Below are 16,707 nucleotides of genomic sequence, written 5' to 3'. Positions count from 1 at the left end.
AAGGGATTCCTGGCGTCACCCCCTTCTTCGATGATGTGTTGATTGCCGGGCCCACACCAGAGGAGTTTGAGGACCGCCTCCGCACCGTTCTGCACTGTTTCCACACGGCAGGTCTCAAGGTGAAGCGGGAAAAATGTCTACTAGGAGTGCCTCAGGTGGACTTTCTGGGATTTATGGTGGACGCAGAAGGGGTCCACCTGACTGGGGACAAGGTACGGGCCATTTGTGATGCCCCAGCGCCCAAGGGCAAGACTGAACTTCAGGCCTTCTTGGGACTATTGAACTTTTACCATTCCTTCCTTCCCCACAAGGCGGCGGTAGCGGAGCCCCTACACAGACTCCTGGACAAGCGGGCCCCTTGGGTGTGGGGCCAGCGCCAGGAGGCTCATTCCAGGCAGTCAAGGACTTGCTTGTCTCAAACTCGGTCTTGGCACACTTCGACGAGAGGCTGCCGGTGGTGCTAGCATGCGACGCCTCGCCCTATGGCATCGGCGCTGTCCTGGGACACTAACTCCCGGATGGAAGAGAGGTACCGGTAGCATACTTTTCCCAGACACTCAACGCAACCGAGCAGAACAACTCGCAAATCGACAAGGAGGGTCTGGCAATCGTGAAGGGAGTAAAAAAAATTCCATGATTTCTTGTACGGGCGGCCCTTCACCGTGGCAACTGACCACAAGCCGTTGCTTGGCTTGTATGCCCCCGAAAAGCAGACCCCCCAAGTGCTGTCTCCTCGCGTCCTCAGGTGGTCAATTTTCCTTGCCAGCTACCAGTATGCACTGATTCACTGCCCTGGGAAGGCGATGGGCCATGCGGACGCCCTCAGCAGGCTACCACTACCGGAAACAGGCCCCGACCCAGCACCTGCACAAGAGGTTATGAGCCTGGAGCTGCTTCCCGACCGCCCCATTCAGGCACAAGAAGTTGCACACCATTCCAAGAAAGATAGGGTCATCTCCCGGGTCCTGGACTGGGTGTGGAGGGGATGGCCCAGCAGCAGCCCCGGGCCAGAATTCGCCAGCTACACAACCCGCAAACATGAACTGTCGGCCCACAAGGGGTGCCTATTATGGGGAAGCAGGGTCGTTGTTCCCCAGCCCCTCCGCAAAAGGGTCCTCACAGCCCTACACGAGACACACCCAGGGGTAGTAAGAATGAACGCCCTTGCCAGGAGTTATGTGTGGTGGCCGGGGATCGACGGAGAGATAGAGGCCTGGGTCAAACACTGCCAGGCCTGCCAAGAATCCCGCCCAGATCCCCCAAGGGCCCCAGTCCAGTCCTGGGAGCCCGCCCGAGCACCATGGTCACGCCTGCATGTGGACCTCGCTGGCCCCTTTCAGGGGAAAACATTCTTCAGTGATGGACTCCTACACCAAATGGCTGGAAGTCGCACTGGTACCGTCCACTTCTACGTCCGCAGCCATCCGGGTACTACGCAGGCTGTTTGCAACCCACGGGCTCCCTGACACTCTCGTCTCAGACAACGGGACTGCATTTACATCAGGAGAATTCCAAACCTTCACAGCGCAGAACACCATCCGCCACATCCGTTCGGCGCCATTCCACCCTGCCACCAATGGCCAAGCAGAACGCATGGTGCGGACCACCAAGGACACCCTTTGCCACATGACAAAGGAGTCCCAAGGGAACAGTGGGGCAGTGAGGCCCATAGAGCAGGAGGGGCCAGCAGGAGAGGCAGAATCAGTAAATACAGAGAGGACCTGCAAGGCCGAAAGGACACCGGAACCAGAACCACGACTGAGCGAGCCGGTTGCGCCAGACCAAACAGCCCCATCACAGCCAGCATCCTTGGAACACGAGCCAGAACCTGAACCCCAGACCAGGGAACACCCCAGGCCGCAACGCACACGTCGGCCGCCGGCGTACCTTGAGGACTACGAATGTGACCTCCCGGGCAGGACTGGAACTTAGAGGGAGGGGTGTTATGTACTGAGTTGAATAGGATCCAAACTGCAGCAGTCTGATTGGTCCTAGAACAATAGGATTCAGAATGCAGCAGTCTGATTGGTCCTGATTGCTTGGCAGGAACCACCCAATCATTCTCCAGATAGAAGTGAATCCACAACCTGATTGGCTTACAGTAGAATTCCGGAATTAGCCAATCATGTGCAGCCCATTGTGTAAATAATGTATATAAAGCAGATACTTTGAGGGGACTTTGATTCATTCCTCCTTACCACTATGAGCTGAATAAAGAGCATGAAATCACTTTGCGACTCTGAGTATATTTCACCAACACTAAGGCTGAGGTTCAAAGAAGAACCAGAGAACTAAAGAACATCTGGTGGATAAAAAAAAGTTCAAGAGATCCAGCACTTAACCAACACTCATGATGCACAGAGTTTCTTTAAAGCCACAAAGACCATCTATGGGCCAATAAATCATGGCATATGCCCCCTACGCTCAGCAGACGGTACCACACTTCTAAAAGATAAAGAAGCTATTGCACTGCACTGGAAAGAACATTACCAGCATCTCCTTAACTGCAACTCCCCTGTAGCTGCTGAGGTCCTCTCACAAAGTGCGCAGAAACAAATTAGAGATGAGCTTGCAGTATCTCCAAACCTGGGAGAGTTGTGTACAGCTATTAACTAAATAAAAAACAACAAAGCCAGTAGACCTGATGGGATACTTGTTGAATTCTTCAAAGTGGGTGAAACTGAACTTGCACAACAACTTCACAAGCTCATCGAAAAAATCTGGGAGAGAGAGGAGATACCAGCAGACTTTAGGGATGCCAAAATTATCAATCTCTTTTAAAAAGGTGACAGAACGGATTGCGGAAACTATTGAGGCATCTTTCTATTAGCTGCAGCTGGCAAAATTCTTGCTAGGATCTTAGCAAACCGTCTCTTGACAATATCCGAGGTGACCCTTCCTGAATCCCAGAATCGTTTTCGGCCTTCTAGGGGGAAAGTGGACATGATTTTCACCACTCAACAGCTTCAAGAAAAATGCAGAGAGCAAAACCAACCCCTGTATATGGCATTTATTGACCTGACTAAGGCTTTTGACACTGTAAATCGTAATGCCTGTGGACTGTCCTTCTGAAAATTGGCTGCCCAGATAAATTTGTGAACATCATTCGGCTCCTCCATGATAATATGACAGCAAAAGTCACGGATAACAAGGCTCTCAAAGTGAACCATTCACAGGGTTGCGTTATTGCCCCAACTCTGTTCATTATTTTCATTGCCATGATCCTACACTTTGTCAAAGGGAAACTCCCCTCCGGAAAAGAAATCATATACTGAAGAGATGGAAAGCTCTTCAGTCTGAGCAGGCTGAAAGCAAAGAGTAAGGTTACCGTAACTTCTGTCATGGAGCTTCAGTATGATGATCACAACGTAGTGTGTGCACACTCAGAGGATGACCTACAAACCATCCTAAATATCTTCGCAGAAGCTTACGAAAAGCTTGGCCTGTCACTCAACATCCAAAAAACCAAAGTGCTGCACCAACAAGCAGTGCCACAAATGCAACTCAATGGAGTAACATTGGAAAATACTTCTCCTACCTGGTCAGTTACCTTTCCACAAGGGCTGACATTGATGTCAAAATCCAGCATTGCCTGAGCTCTGCGAGTACAGCTTTCTCCTGATTGAAGTGCAGAGTGTTTGAGGACCAGGACATTCGCAGGGAAACCAAAATGCTTGTTTACAAAGCTATTGTATTACCAAACTTACTGTATGCTTCTGAAACGTGGACCACTTATAAACACCATCTCCAACTCCTCGAAAGATTCCATCAATGGTGTCTCTGAAAATTTTTACACATCATCTGGGAAGACAGGTGAACTAATGCCAGTGTACTAGAAGAAGCAAAGATCACCAGTGTTGAAGCAATGATTCTTCAACATCAACTTCGTTAGATTGGTCATGTTGTGCGGATGCCTGATTATCGTCTTCCAAAGCAACTACTCTACTCCGAACTTAAAAGTGGAAAGCATAATGTTGATGGTCAACAAAAGAGGTTCAAAGACTCTCTCAAGGCAAATCTTTAAAAATGTAGTATAAACACCGACAACTGGGAAACACTGGCCTGCAAGTGCTCCAATTGGAGAGCAGCCTTTACCAAAGGTGTCTTGGGTTTTGAAGATGCTCGAACTCAGGACGAAAAGGGAGAAACGCGCTAAGGGGAAGGCACACTTGGCAAAACCATGCCGTGATCATCTCCCACCCGGAAACCTATGTCCCCACTGTGGAAGGACGTGTGGATCTAGAATTGGCCTCTACAGTCACAGATTCACTGTTAAAACCGTGTTCATGAAAGACAATCTCACTTGGCTATGAGTGATCGCCAAAGAAGAAAGTGCAATACAAATGTGACACTAGATGGTGACAGTGAGCTAGGCAAAATTCAACGTATTTTTCAAAAAAAATAATAATTATAAAACATATGTGTGTAGATTCTACCAACGATTCCAAGGGAGCACAGGGCAGCGGTGTGCCCTCAGCAGCTGCCCACTTGCTGACCCTGGAGTAGATGAGTTCTTTAAACCCCTGGAGCGGAAGGAAGGAAAATATGAGCACCATGCAGCCAACATGAAGCATCTTTAAAGTCTCCCTGGCAAAAGGGAGTCAGTCTGATGCTGCATTTTCCCACTGAGGTCAATGGAACTTAAGGACAGGATTCACCGGTCACATCCCATCAACGGAAGCCCTTATCTTCTCCTGCTCTGCCCTCTGTAATTGGCTCTGGGCGGCAGGAGAACCCCAAGAACAGCACACAAGGAAAGGGGGGTTGTAATTCTTTTGCAAGCAGAACAATCAAAATAGAGCAGCTATTACTTCCCCTCTAAGAGTGCTTAAGGTATGCTTAGGAGATTCTGACCTAAGATTAGGTGCCCACTTTAAAGTTATTTCCTTTTCTCCCAGACTTGGGAGTTGGTTGACACAGACTTTTCATTACTAAAAACGTTTGTAGTCTTTTGTTTTTAAATAACACCAGCAGCTTCTCTGGGTGACTTTTAGAAGACATCTGAAGGCAGCCCTGTATAGTGAAATTTTTAATGTTTGATGTTTTAATTTGTTGGAAGCTGCTCAGAGTGGTTGGGGCTAACCAGTCAGATGGGTGACATATAAATAATAAATTGTTATTATTATTATTTATTATTATTATTATTTGACAGATTCCCTGTAGAAGCTGAAGGAAACAGATTGGGTTGCATAACAATGATGAATGACATGCAAGGAAGAAGAATGCTCTGTGGGACAAACCCCTGTCAAAGGAAATGAAACTGTCGAGTGTAAATAATTTTTATTAATTTTCTAACATACATTTATAATATCCAATCTAAATTTATCACATATTTTCTCTTTTTGAACTTCCTTCAGCCTCTCTAACAATCATCCATTATTCAATTTTTAAATTACACATTTCCTAATTTTTAAATTCGCATTTTATATACCTTCACCCTCTTATTTTTCTTCAACACAATATTCCTCAAATATTCGCAGAGCTTCTTGAAATCCCACTAGCGTTGTTTGCTCATCACATATACATGTCAAATAATCTGAAAATTTTCCCCAATCTTCGATGAACTTTTGGTCACGTAGATATCTGATCTTCCCCGTTAGTTTATCTAATTCTGCATAGTCCATCAGTTTCATTCTCCATTCTTCTAACATTGGTAGTTGTTCCTGTTACCATTTTTGGGCCAGTAGTACAAAGGAAATGAAACTGTCACTTGTTTGCTAAATGTTGGATACCAAGTGTATATAAAACTGAATTAAAAGTAACAGAATGAGTTTCATCTCCAGTACAGTATATTGGATTTATTTATTTTTGCTCAATCTCAGAATCCAGTGTGTTCTCAATAGTTGCTCAGTCAGTTGCTAAGAAGGGGGAAATAAATAATCACTCTAGATGTTATAGTTTTCATAAAAAGGCTAAAACCTGCAATCTATGGGCATGAAAAAAAATGTTCCTGTTGGCTGATGTGATTCTGCAGTGCAGTATAACTTCTGTTGGCCTTGCACTTCTCCTGAGCCTTTCAGGTCCAAATCTAACTGCAAAGGATATTGTGCCTGAAACAAGCAAAGCCTCTGTCTTCTTTTCACAGGAAGTCCCTGTCCCTCACTCAAGTGGAGAAGTGAAGTCAGTTTTGTAAACAAGAGTCTCCCATGGAACCTTGTCAAAACCCTTGCTGGTATGCTATTTAAAAAGCCTTCCTTGATCTACCAGATCTGGTTACAGATAGGTAGCCGTGTTGGTCTGCCAAGGTCAAAACAAAATAAAAAAATTCCTTCCAGTAGCACCTTAAAGACCAACTAAGTTAGTTCTTGGTATGAGCTTTTGTGTGCATGCACACTGAGTGTATCTGAAGAAGTGTGCATGCACACGAAAGCTCATACCAAGAACTAACTTAGTTGGTCTTTAAGGTGCTACTGGAAGGAATTTTTTTATTTTGTTTTGACTACCAGATCTGGTCGCTGAAAAAGAGAGAAGACTGGGCTGACATGACTTGTGGTAGGGAAACCCAGACAATGCTGTATCAGCGACAGCCTTGATACAGTGGTGCCTCGCAAGACGAAATTAATTCGTTCCGCGAGTCGCTTCGTCTTGCTATTTTTTCGTCTTGCGGAGCGTGGATTGCCCGGGTATTAACGGTTTTACGAAAAAGGAAGCAAATCCGCAAGACGTTTTCGTCTTGCGAAGCAAGCCCATAGGGAAATTCGTCTTGCGAACCACCTCGAAAAGCGGAAAACCCTTTCGTCTAGCGAGTTTTTCGTCTTGCGAGGCATTCGTCTTGCGGGGCACCACTGTATTTGTAGATCTCCGCATACTTAAAAATTATATCCATGTAGTATGAGGGTTAACCACAGGACAACAAAAATGGCCCTGAAGGATACCCCGAAGACCTTAACACCTTTGCTGCAGTTGAGCACATTTTCTTTTAATTTTGTTATTTTAAGCTGACACTGTTTTAATTATCTCTTTTGCTGCTGTTTTCACTTTAACATTTAATTGCTGCTCATTTTATTGCCTTTAGATTGCTATTAGCCGCCTTGAGCACTGCTTTGGTAAGTGGGAAGGCAAGATAGTTTTATTTCCCTGGGCCCAGGATCCTTAAGGCCGAATCCTGAGGATCGCCAAGGGCAGCAGGAAGGCAAGGGAGGACAAATGCCTGGAGAGAACTCCTCTGATTTCCTCAACCAATATATTCTGAATGGGCCCCGTTGCACTCATCCAAGCTACAAAAATCATTTACCTTCTTTAATGTAATAACCGGGCCTGGAAAGGAATGGAAAAAATCCAGTCTGGTCTGAAACAGACAACAGTTAATTCCATGGAAGAAGGATGCAGGTTTTCCTATGACAGGAAGAGCTCTCAGAAATAATAAAGAGCAAGTTGTGGTGCTCACAAAGGAGTGCGTGTCTGGAATGCGGAATGGCAAATTCTTGACATTGTATAAACATCAAGGTGGCGCATTCCTGCCCTTCAGATTCTGGCATGACAGTCCTGGCCTCTCAAGAGTCCTTGTAATACTGTTCCTGTAACCAAAACTGAAAGTCAGCATTTGCACCCAGAGGGTGTGTCATTTTAGGGGGTGAAACTTAGAGCAGAACAATGGAGGTGGAGATGCTCCTTCAGGTATACAGGACGGAGGCTGTTTAGGGCTTTAAAGGTCAGCACCAACACTTGGAATTGTGCTCGGAAATGTACTGGAAGCCAATGTAGGTCTTTCAAGACCGGTATTATATGGTCTCGGCGGCCGCTCCCAGTCACCAGTCTAGCTGCCGCATCCTGGATTAGTTGTAGTTTCCGGGTCACATACAGCGCATTGCAGTAGTCCAAGCGAGAGTTAACCAGAGCATGCACCACTCTGGCCAGACAGTCTGTGGGCAGGGAGGGTCTCAGCCTGCGTACCAGGTGGAGCTGATAGACAGCTGCCCTGGACACAGAATTAACCTGTGCCTCCATGGACAGCTGTGAGTCCAAAATTACTCCCAGGCTGCGCACCTGGTCCTTCAGGGGCACAGTTACCCCATTCAGGACCAGGGAGTCTTCCACACCAGCCTGCCTCCTGTCCCCCAAAAACAGTACTTCTGTCTTGTCAGGATTCAACCTCAATCTGTTAGCCACCATCCATCCTCCAACCGCCTCCAGACACTCACACAGGACCTTCACCGCCTTCACTGGTTCCAATTTGAAAGAGAGGTAGAGCTGGGTATCATCCACATACTGATGAACACCCAGCCCAAACCCCTTGATGATCTCTCCCAGCAGCTACATGTAGATGTTGAAAAACATGGGGGAGAGGACGGTACCCTGAGGCACCCCACAAGTGAGAGCCCAGGGGTCTGAACACTCATCTGAACACTCATCCCCCACCACCACTTTCTGGACACGGCCCAGGAGGAAGGAGCGGAACCACTGTATAACAGTGCCCCCAGCTCCCAGCCCCTCAAGATGGTCCAGAAGGATGTTATGGTTGATGGTATCAAAGGCCGCTGAGAGATCCAGCAGAACTAGGAAACAGCTTTCACCTTTGTCCCTAGCCCGCCGGAGATCATCAACCAGCGCGACCAAGGCAGTTTCAGTCCCATGATGAGCCTGAATCCCAATTGGAAGGGATCCAAATGGTCCGCATCCTCCGGGTGTGCTTGGAGTTGTTCAGCAACCACTCGCTCAATCACCTTGCCCAAGAATGGAAGATTTGAGACTGGACGATAGTTGGCCATATTGGCAGCATTTAAAGATGGTTTTTTAAGAAGCGGTTTAATGACCGCCTCTTTCAGTGGGTCTGGGAAGGCTCCCTCACAGAGAGAAGCATTCACTACCCTGCAATGTTTAAGGCTGTGAAACAAACAAGGTCCAGCGCCGAGGGCCTACTGCCGGTTCCCTCGCTGCGAGAAGCCCAGTTACAGGGAACCAGCCAGAGGGCCTTCTTGGTAGTGGTGCCGGCCCTGTGGAACGCCCACCCACCAGATGTCAAAGAGAAAAATAACTACCAAACTTTTAGAAGACATCTGAAGGCAGCCCTGTTTGGGGAAGCTTTTAATGTTTAATAGGTTATTATTGGTGTTTTGTTGGAAGTCGCCCAGAGTGGCTGGGGGGACCCAGCCAGATGGGTGAGGTATAAATAAATTATTATTATTATTATTATTATTATTAAACATTGAAATAGTCCACAACAAGACAGAAATGAGATAAAATACGAAAAGACAGATTCTGAAAACAACAAAACCTGTCCCACAGCCTCTAAAAACACCATTTCTACATCATCATCACCATTATCATCATCATCAACCCATCTTTTTCCCTGACAGGAACACAAGGACTTAATGTGAAAGGAAAAGGAAAAGTTACTGCCATTTTTAGATTATTCATTATCTTTTTTGGATAAAACTGATTTGCATTTGGACTCCAATAATGAACTGACACAAAGTGACTGTCAGTTTTTATTTTACACCTTCAGGGGCTATGCCATGGCAATGTTAGCAATATTCCCATATTTCATTGGACTACAACTTTTCCACTCAGTGTCCAAGTCTAAACTATGCAGTAACTTCCCACGCCCAGGATTTTGCCCCACTTTCCTCTTCTGAATAAGCGAAGAAGATAAAACAAGAGCAGAGCAGAACTGGCTTATTGACACCTCATGCTAATGCATGTAAATTCCTTTTCTTGTTTCCTTCTCTTTGGGATTATCTCTTCTGGCAATTGTTTTAAGGTTAATGCTGCTGAATGAGACTCTTTCAGCCAGAAATATGACACTATTTTAAGAAAGCCAGCAGACATAATTAAAAGGTAAGGAAGAACAGATTTTGGGATCCAGGCCCAGCATCCCGAAGGCCCTTTGGGTGCCTTTTTAGATCACTCTCTCTTTGTGCTTGACATAAGCCTGTGACACATATACTTCACACAAGAGCAATCCAATTCTTAATGGGCCAGCATCATATGCTATATTGCTGGAGGGCTTTTGTCATTCTGGGTGGGATTCAACTGATACGTCCCACTAGTGGGAGCCCACACAAGGACTTGCTAGCATAAGGGGGCTCCTGTACCCCCTGAAATTGGCTCTGGTGGGGTTGTGGGGGGGGGGGGAGAAGCCCATTCCCTCTGGAATGCCAAAAAGCTTGCACTGACAGAACAATATGACAGATGAATATATGAATTCAGTTACCTGAAAAGTGTGCCCTGAAGCAAGCTCTCCCAAAGAGGAACTGGGTTTGGGAAGATAGGAAAGCTCTGTGGTGACTCATCAGTGGTGGCCGTTTCTCCCATCATTATTTGATATTGCTGCCATTTCATAGTAAAAATGCATGTGTTCCCTAAAGAACATTTCTCTCCTTATGGGATGGCATGCTATAAAGCCAATAACACAAAAATTCTTTCCCTATTGTTGGCTGGAGGAACCAACAAATAAAATAATTTCTTTTTTGTCATTTATAGCTGACCAACCTAGCAGTTCGAAAGCACCTCCGGGTGCAAGTAGATAAATAGGGACCGCTTACCAGCGGGAAGGTAAACGGCGTTTCCGTGTGCGGCTCTGGCTCGCCAGAGCAGCGATGTCACGCTGGCCACGTGACCCGGAAGTGTCTCCGGACAGCGCTGGCCCCTGGCCTCTTAAGTGAGATGGGCGCACAACCCCAGAGTCTGTCAAGACTGGCCCGTACGGGCAGGGGTACCTTTACCTTTACCTTAATTTTCCCCAGTTAGGAGAATAACTTTGTTAAGACCAGCAGAAATGTCACAAAATAGCTTTTATGAGTTCTCCAGAATTGTATTTTTTTTCTTTCTTTAAAGGCCAACTTTTTGCCTAATTTTCCTGTCACGGCAGTAACAGGGAACCATAATGGGCATCCTATATCTGCCCCTTACTATTGCAAGCTGGAACCTGAATTAAGGTGTGTGTGTGTGGGGGGGGTGAACTCCTGTGCTGTTCCTGCGGCCACTTCAGCTGATGACCAGCCTCCCCGTTTCATTGGCTTTGTTCACTCCCTTTCACTCGTGAGATTCCTGCTGACCACAGGAAAGGGCGGTGGGGTTAGGAAGTGGTCTTTTGTTCTGCTGAATGTTTTATGTTTCGCACACTTGAAAACTTGAAGCTATGCTCTCTGATCACAGCTTTCAAAACATTTGACCCTTTTCCCTGGACCTGTATTGAATGTAGAAGAGAATCTGATGTGCCTTGTTGATTTCAGGGGTTTTTGCAGGGAAGGTGGGGAAAACCAGACAGCGCACAGAGCCGAGAGATGCACAGCGGCAGGAACGTCCCACAGCCTGCAAAAGAAAGAATAGAGATCCATTAGCTGGGACCTCTGGCATTTCTTTCAGGTAAGGATTAATGGAGCAACAACTGTAAATATCATTCAAATCACAATAAAAGGAGGCAACTCTCCCAAAGACCTGGAAACGTCCCACTATCAGCTAATTGTTCTAGGTCAATCCTTGATGAATCCAATTTTAAAGGAAGAGAGGCCAGCAGTCCTGCTTCTCCTTTCCTTCCCTCTTCTGTTTTTATAGCTGAGAACAGATAACGCCATCAAGACTCTCTGTACATGTGCTGGGACACATTGTTCTTTTTGTTGTTCCATACAGGCCAGGTTAGTGTCCGTCTGGGAAGTACTGAGTGAGAAGCTCATGTGGAAGGCACAAAGCAAGATCTGCTGATGTGGTCCTCACTCCCCCCCCCCAAAAAAAAAAATAGAATCTGGTTGTTTAAAAACAGGATGTGGTTTCTTTGGGGTAAAATAAAGCCCTCTGCACATACACTTATGTGAAAAAGAGGGGTGATCATTTCATCTGGCGAGCTCTTTGGAGTGTGACCCAAAGGGGAAGGCCCTTAGGCTGACTAATCCCCTCCCCCTGGGGGTGGAGTCATGGTCGTTTGTGATGAGTTTGTGGGTGCCAGACTCCTCTCTTCTCTGGATCCAGCAAGTGCTAAAAGCTAATCCAGCCAGGCTGATCCTGAACCCCTGGATCCAGCAAGGCTGGTTTCCTGCTGAAGTGATTGCTTGGGTGATGGGCTCTGAAGAGAACAAAGGAAAGGGGCCTCTGTGTAGGGTTGCCATGTGTCCAGGAAAACCCGGACATGTCCTCTTTTGGGGGGTCAACATGCCCACCTGGGCAGATTTTTACATTTTAAAGGAAATGTCTAGGTTTTGGAGTTGGTGGGCTTGGGCTTGGGCTTGGGCTGCTCTGCAGCCACTGCCAGCCTGAGCCAGGGAAAGAAGGGCCTGGGCGCTTGGGCTGGCAGTGACTTAGGCTGCTCCTTTTTTTGCTCTTCAACAGGGCACCAACTATAGGGGGCTCTGGGTGCCCGAGCATCCACAAAAATGTTGTTGTGGGTGCTCATCACCCACACTGCAGGGCCCCTGGCGCAACTCTGGAGATGCTTTCAGAGGTCTCGGAACCCGACTTGCAATGCCACCGGAAATCAGGTGCCAAGGCTGGGTGGCACAGGCTTGACATCATGACATCACATGCACGGGCACCCATAACCGGGGGCCCAAGTAGGCTCTCTGCTCTTCCAGATATGGCAGCCCTACCTGCGTGCCAGATGCCAAATGAGTCGGGTCCCTCCTTTAACTCTCAGACAGTTTGAAAAACAAAGCCTGAGTTTTAGAGCAAGGTTTGCAGTGATGTGACCTAAAAAAAGCAAATCAGCAAGCAGAGGATCAGAGAGCAAAGGCTTGATTTCTGTGTGACTCCAAGGCTGCAGTTATGGGAGAAGCAAGACCGTTTTGGGGTGCGGATGCTGTGCACTCCTCCCTCGTAGGCTCAGGCTGTATAGATGTGTCAATAAACCATAAGGACATCACAGTCTCTGCTGTGCCTCATTCCCAAGGAGGTGCTTGGAAGCCCTGGCCGCTCACACGGCTCAGAGATTGGGGTGGCTGGCAACAACAAGAAGAACTTGCTGCTTCAGACCAATTGCCCACCTAGTCCAGCATCCTGTTCTCACAGTGGCCACCCAGATCATAGAATCATAGAGTTGGAAGGGACCCCCAGGGTCATCTAGTCCAACCCCCTACAAGGCAGGAATCTCAGCTCAAGCATCCATGAACTACTGGTAGATCCCTGGCTGATCCTAGTAGATCGCGGGATCCTTACTGTGTGGAAAAAGTTATGGGAATAAAGCTAAAAAACTCTGTGCAATCATCCCCCAAAGAAGCTCAACAACTCTGGGCAATCCACCCCCCCCCCACCGCTCCTCCTCCCTCCAGTGAGGAGATCACTGTCAGTTTTTTTATACCAGGAGTAGATCGCAGTCTCTTGGGAGTTGGACATGCCTGCTATGAAACAATGACAGAAGTGGAGGTTTGCCTCCTTATTTCGCAGTGAAGATGGCTGGGCATCTGTAGCACCCAAACTGTTCCATGGCTTATCCTTTTATTTTTTTTAATTTTTCTTTTAAAAATGTTCAAATAGCTGTAATGTATACAGATAGTTATCCTATCCAGGATTCCCCCCCCCAACTTGTTTGGCTCTTTCTGTAAACATATCTGATATGAGTTTAAGAAAACCATTTTCTAATGTCTGAAGTAGAGGCGTGGGAAATTCCTCAAATAAGGCTGAGCTTCCTTTGATTGTTAAAGCACAAAGGAAAAGGCTGGAACTGCAGTCAAGTTCCTGTCTCTCTTTAACCCATTCATCTAGATGGGAAAAAGAGGCCCCAGCATCACGGCTGCTTTGGGGTGCAGAAAAACATTTTTGTTAGAGAAATTACAAATCAAGGTCCAGGCAGTGAAGTAATAGCAAGGAGTCAGTGAGAAGATTTCATGAGCAAAGTTAGGAGGCTAAAAGGTTCAGAGAAAGTGCATATGGGTGTGTTCTGTATATAATGCATATTGTAACAGGTAAAAAAGCATGAGCTGTTGAATAGTGTAGAATATAATCCAATTTTGGAGATAAATACATAGTTCATGATTAATATTTTTATTTATTGTTTTTTCAATAGTGGCTTGTTGCTGATTTTTTTCTCTGGATCTACTTTTTATATTTTATGAATATATCAGGAAAAAAAAATTGAGACAAAAACTTCATTTAAAAAATATGTTTTAAAAAACAATATTTAAGAAACATGGTATATAGACGTCCATATTTAACACAGGGTTCCCTGTGTTTACTTTTCAAAATGAATGTGCTCAGCTTCACTTTATTTGATAATTTCAAAGCAGCATGAGGCCACTTTTAAATTTCCTTGTTTTTCCCACTGCTTGAATGAATGCAGAATGTGTGATGTGACTGTGTTTGCGAAGGATGGCGATTCCCAGGCCTCTGACCAATCTCCTTCTGGCTTACCCCTGCCTGCCCAAATCCTTCCTCCCACTGTGATACAGAATCTGATAGATGGAAGGAGCTCAGCTTGTCTAGCACCAATCTCTCGACAGGATATCTGGTGTCTAATTTTCCTGTCCGGAGGCTGTTTCCGTATCGCCGTAGGATTCAGATCATGGAAATATAGCGGCATCTTCTTAAGAATCACCTGAAGGAAGGGGCCAGTGAATAGATCCCTGACCAAATAACAGGGGTTTGGACAGACCCCCAGAGTCAGCCTGTCTCCAGCCCTTTAGAGAATTCTACTCTGCCTTCTGAGCGCCTCTTCTCTCTCCACTCGGACCTTACCTTTGGCAATGGCCCACTCTGCCAGACGCTGCTGCAGCCACACACAGGAGAAGCAGAGGCCAGGCACGGACCTCTGGATCTCTCATTCTGCTGCACTTACTGCACGCTTGGTGTCAGAGGTGGGCTAAAATTCTTCTTCAGTCCCTTCTGCACTAGAGGGTGCATCACTCTCATCCTACGGACAGGACGTTACACCACCACAACTCAAATAAAACAATAAAAACAAACATAGAATAACTGCCCAAACCTTCCCCATGCTAGGGTGAAAGATGGGTATTCCTTGGGAGCAGGACCAACTCGCAAGTCCACAGCAGAATAACTGAATTGCCATTTCAATGGGTTGGATTCAGAGTCATGCTGAGAGGTGACTCACTGAGGAGACTTGTCCCATTCTTTTCAATGGGCCTCTTCTCGGTGCTTAGCCACACTTCCTCTTGTTCTTCTGCTTTCCCCCTGGGGAATCAGCTCTTGGGTTTTCTCTGGATTGACAGGCCTGTCCACACTGCCGCTTGTCCTGTGCCTAGAAAGTGTGGGTCTGACCAGTTTCCCCCTTGCCCCAATGCTTTCCCAGGGAAAACCAACACCTTAGTGCTAAATCAGAACAAATGTCAATCCAGAGGAAACACGAATTGCTCTTTGCTCTGATTGAGCACTAAAGAGCGGCTTTCCTTGAGGGGAAATAGGGATGAGAGGAAGGGTGGATGAGCGCCCACTGTTTAAGTCCAGTTACTATTGTCCCCAGGGTTGTCGTTTAAATGGCCTTCAAACCAGGGCCAACTGTATATGATGCTTATGCTTATACAAGCTTTCTAAAAGGCTGCTTAAGCTGGACAGTTTTATTTGGAGGTCTCCCCTGCCCTTGTTGCAATACACTGCTGTAATCCTATATATGTTTGCCTAGGAGTAAGCCCCACTAACTCATGCCTGATACTTGTCAGGAACTGCACGCTTATTTATTCTCGGATAATGTGGTTTCTAGGTGTGGCAGGATTAAGGTTTTGTCGAGGAAACTGCTTCAGTCTCTGCTGTTTGAGTTATGTAAATGTGGAACAATCTACACCTGCACGACCCGCTTCCTCCAAGGCCTGGCTGCCTTGATGTCTTTTCAGCAACTTTGCCGACAATAACAGGAAAAGGGTTTTCGAAAGGTTAATGAGCTGCAATGAGTAGGAAGCATCCTGCCATTGGACTTTCTAGGACTCCAGTGCTTAGCCAAGTATCCAGCTTTCACTTGCCCTAAGAACCTGGTGGACACTCTTTGTCTGTGCCTGATGATGTGCAGCTTACGAGTGCAATTTCCCAGGGAGTCTCCAAGGGGCAGAGTGGAAGGAACTGGGTCTTTGTCTCAGTTCTGGAAAAGGGAAAGTGGGGTGTCTTCCCTCCCACCTCCTGCCTCCCTCAACATGGGAGCTGCTGGGGGGAGGGTAAGGGAGAAGGACTGAGTGACTGAGTGAGTAGATCTAAGATCTGCAGGATGTTCAAGGGGTGCTTGCTGACCCACTTGTTCAATATTATATTGTCTCCAAAACAATGCACTTTAAAAGCATATCCTATAATAGTAATAGTAATAATAATAATAATAATAATAATAATAATAATAACAACAACAACAACAATAATGCTGCATAGTAACTTGAGGTCGTGGCTACAGTGGGGAAGGGCCAGCTGTTCCCTTATCGCCCCCCCCCCCTGCCTCCTAAGCCGCTTTGCTTTCTCCCCAGCTATAGCTCAGTCCTAAGGCCAAGTGACATGATTTGGGGAGTTTGCCAGGGGGAAAGCAGTATTCCAGTGCTATTCCCCCACCCCCAACCGCTGTTAGGATTGCTTCAAACATCAATGAAATTCGAGGGCGTGTGCTTGTAAAATAAATATTAGGGAAAGAGAATGTTGGTTTTTCTGTTTCTAATTATTCTAATCTTAAGCTCAGTTTACCTCATTTCTGCATCACTTTGTGCATTTTCATGCACATTTCTTCCTAATACACAATTTTGTATTATATATAATATTTGAAAGTGATTTCCCCTATTAATCTGCATTTTTGTGTATTGTTTCCAAAAATATATGCATCTTTATGTGCAGTTCCCACAATATACATGTATTTGTACA

The 16,707-nt window shown here is 46.3% G+C and overlaps 1 protein-coding gene across 1 annotated transcript in view; it reads left to right on the top strand.

Moving 5' to 3' along the window:
• Positions 1-11,037: 11,037 nt before the first annotated feature.
• Positions 11,038-16,707, top strand: part of ADGRF5 (adhesion G protein-coupled receptor F5) — a 52,256-nt gene continuing 46,586 nt past the window's right edge. The window contains exon 1 of the mRNA XM_079969648.1: positions 11,038-11,307. The gene's annotated coding sequence lies outside the window, so the exon portion shown is untranslated. The remainder of the gene's footprint in view (positions 11,308-16,707) is intronic.

The sequence above is a fragment of the Podarcis cretensis genome (assembly GCF_951804945.1).
Source record: "Podarcis cretensis genome assembly, chromosome: 3".
NCBI classification, from domain to species: domain Eukaryota; kingdom Metazoa; phylum Chordata; class Lepidosauria; order Squamata; family Lacertidae; genus Podarcis; species Podarcis cretensis.
This window is presented reverse-complemented; position numbering and strand designations above follow the sequence as displayed.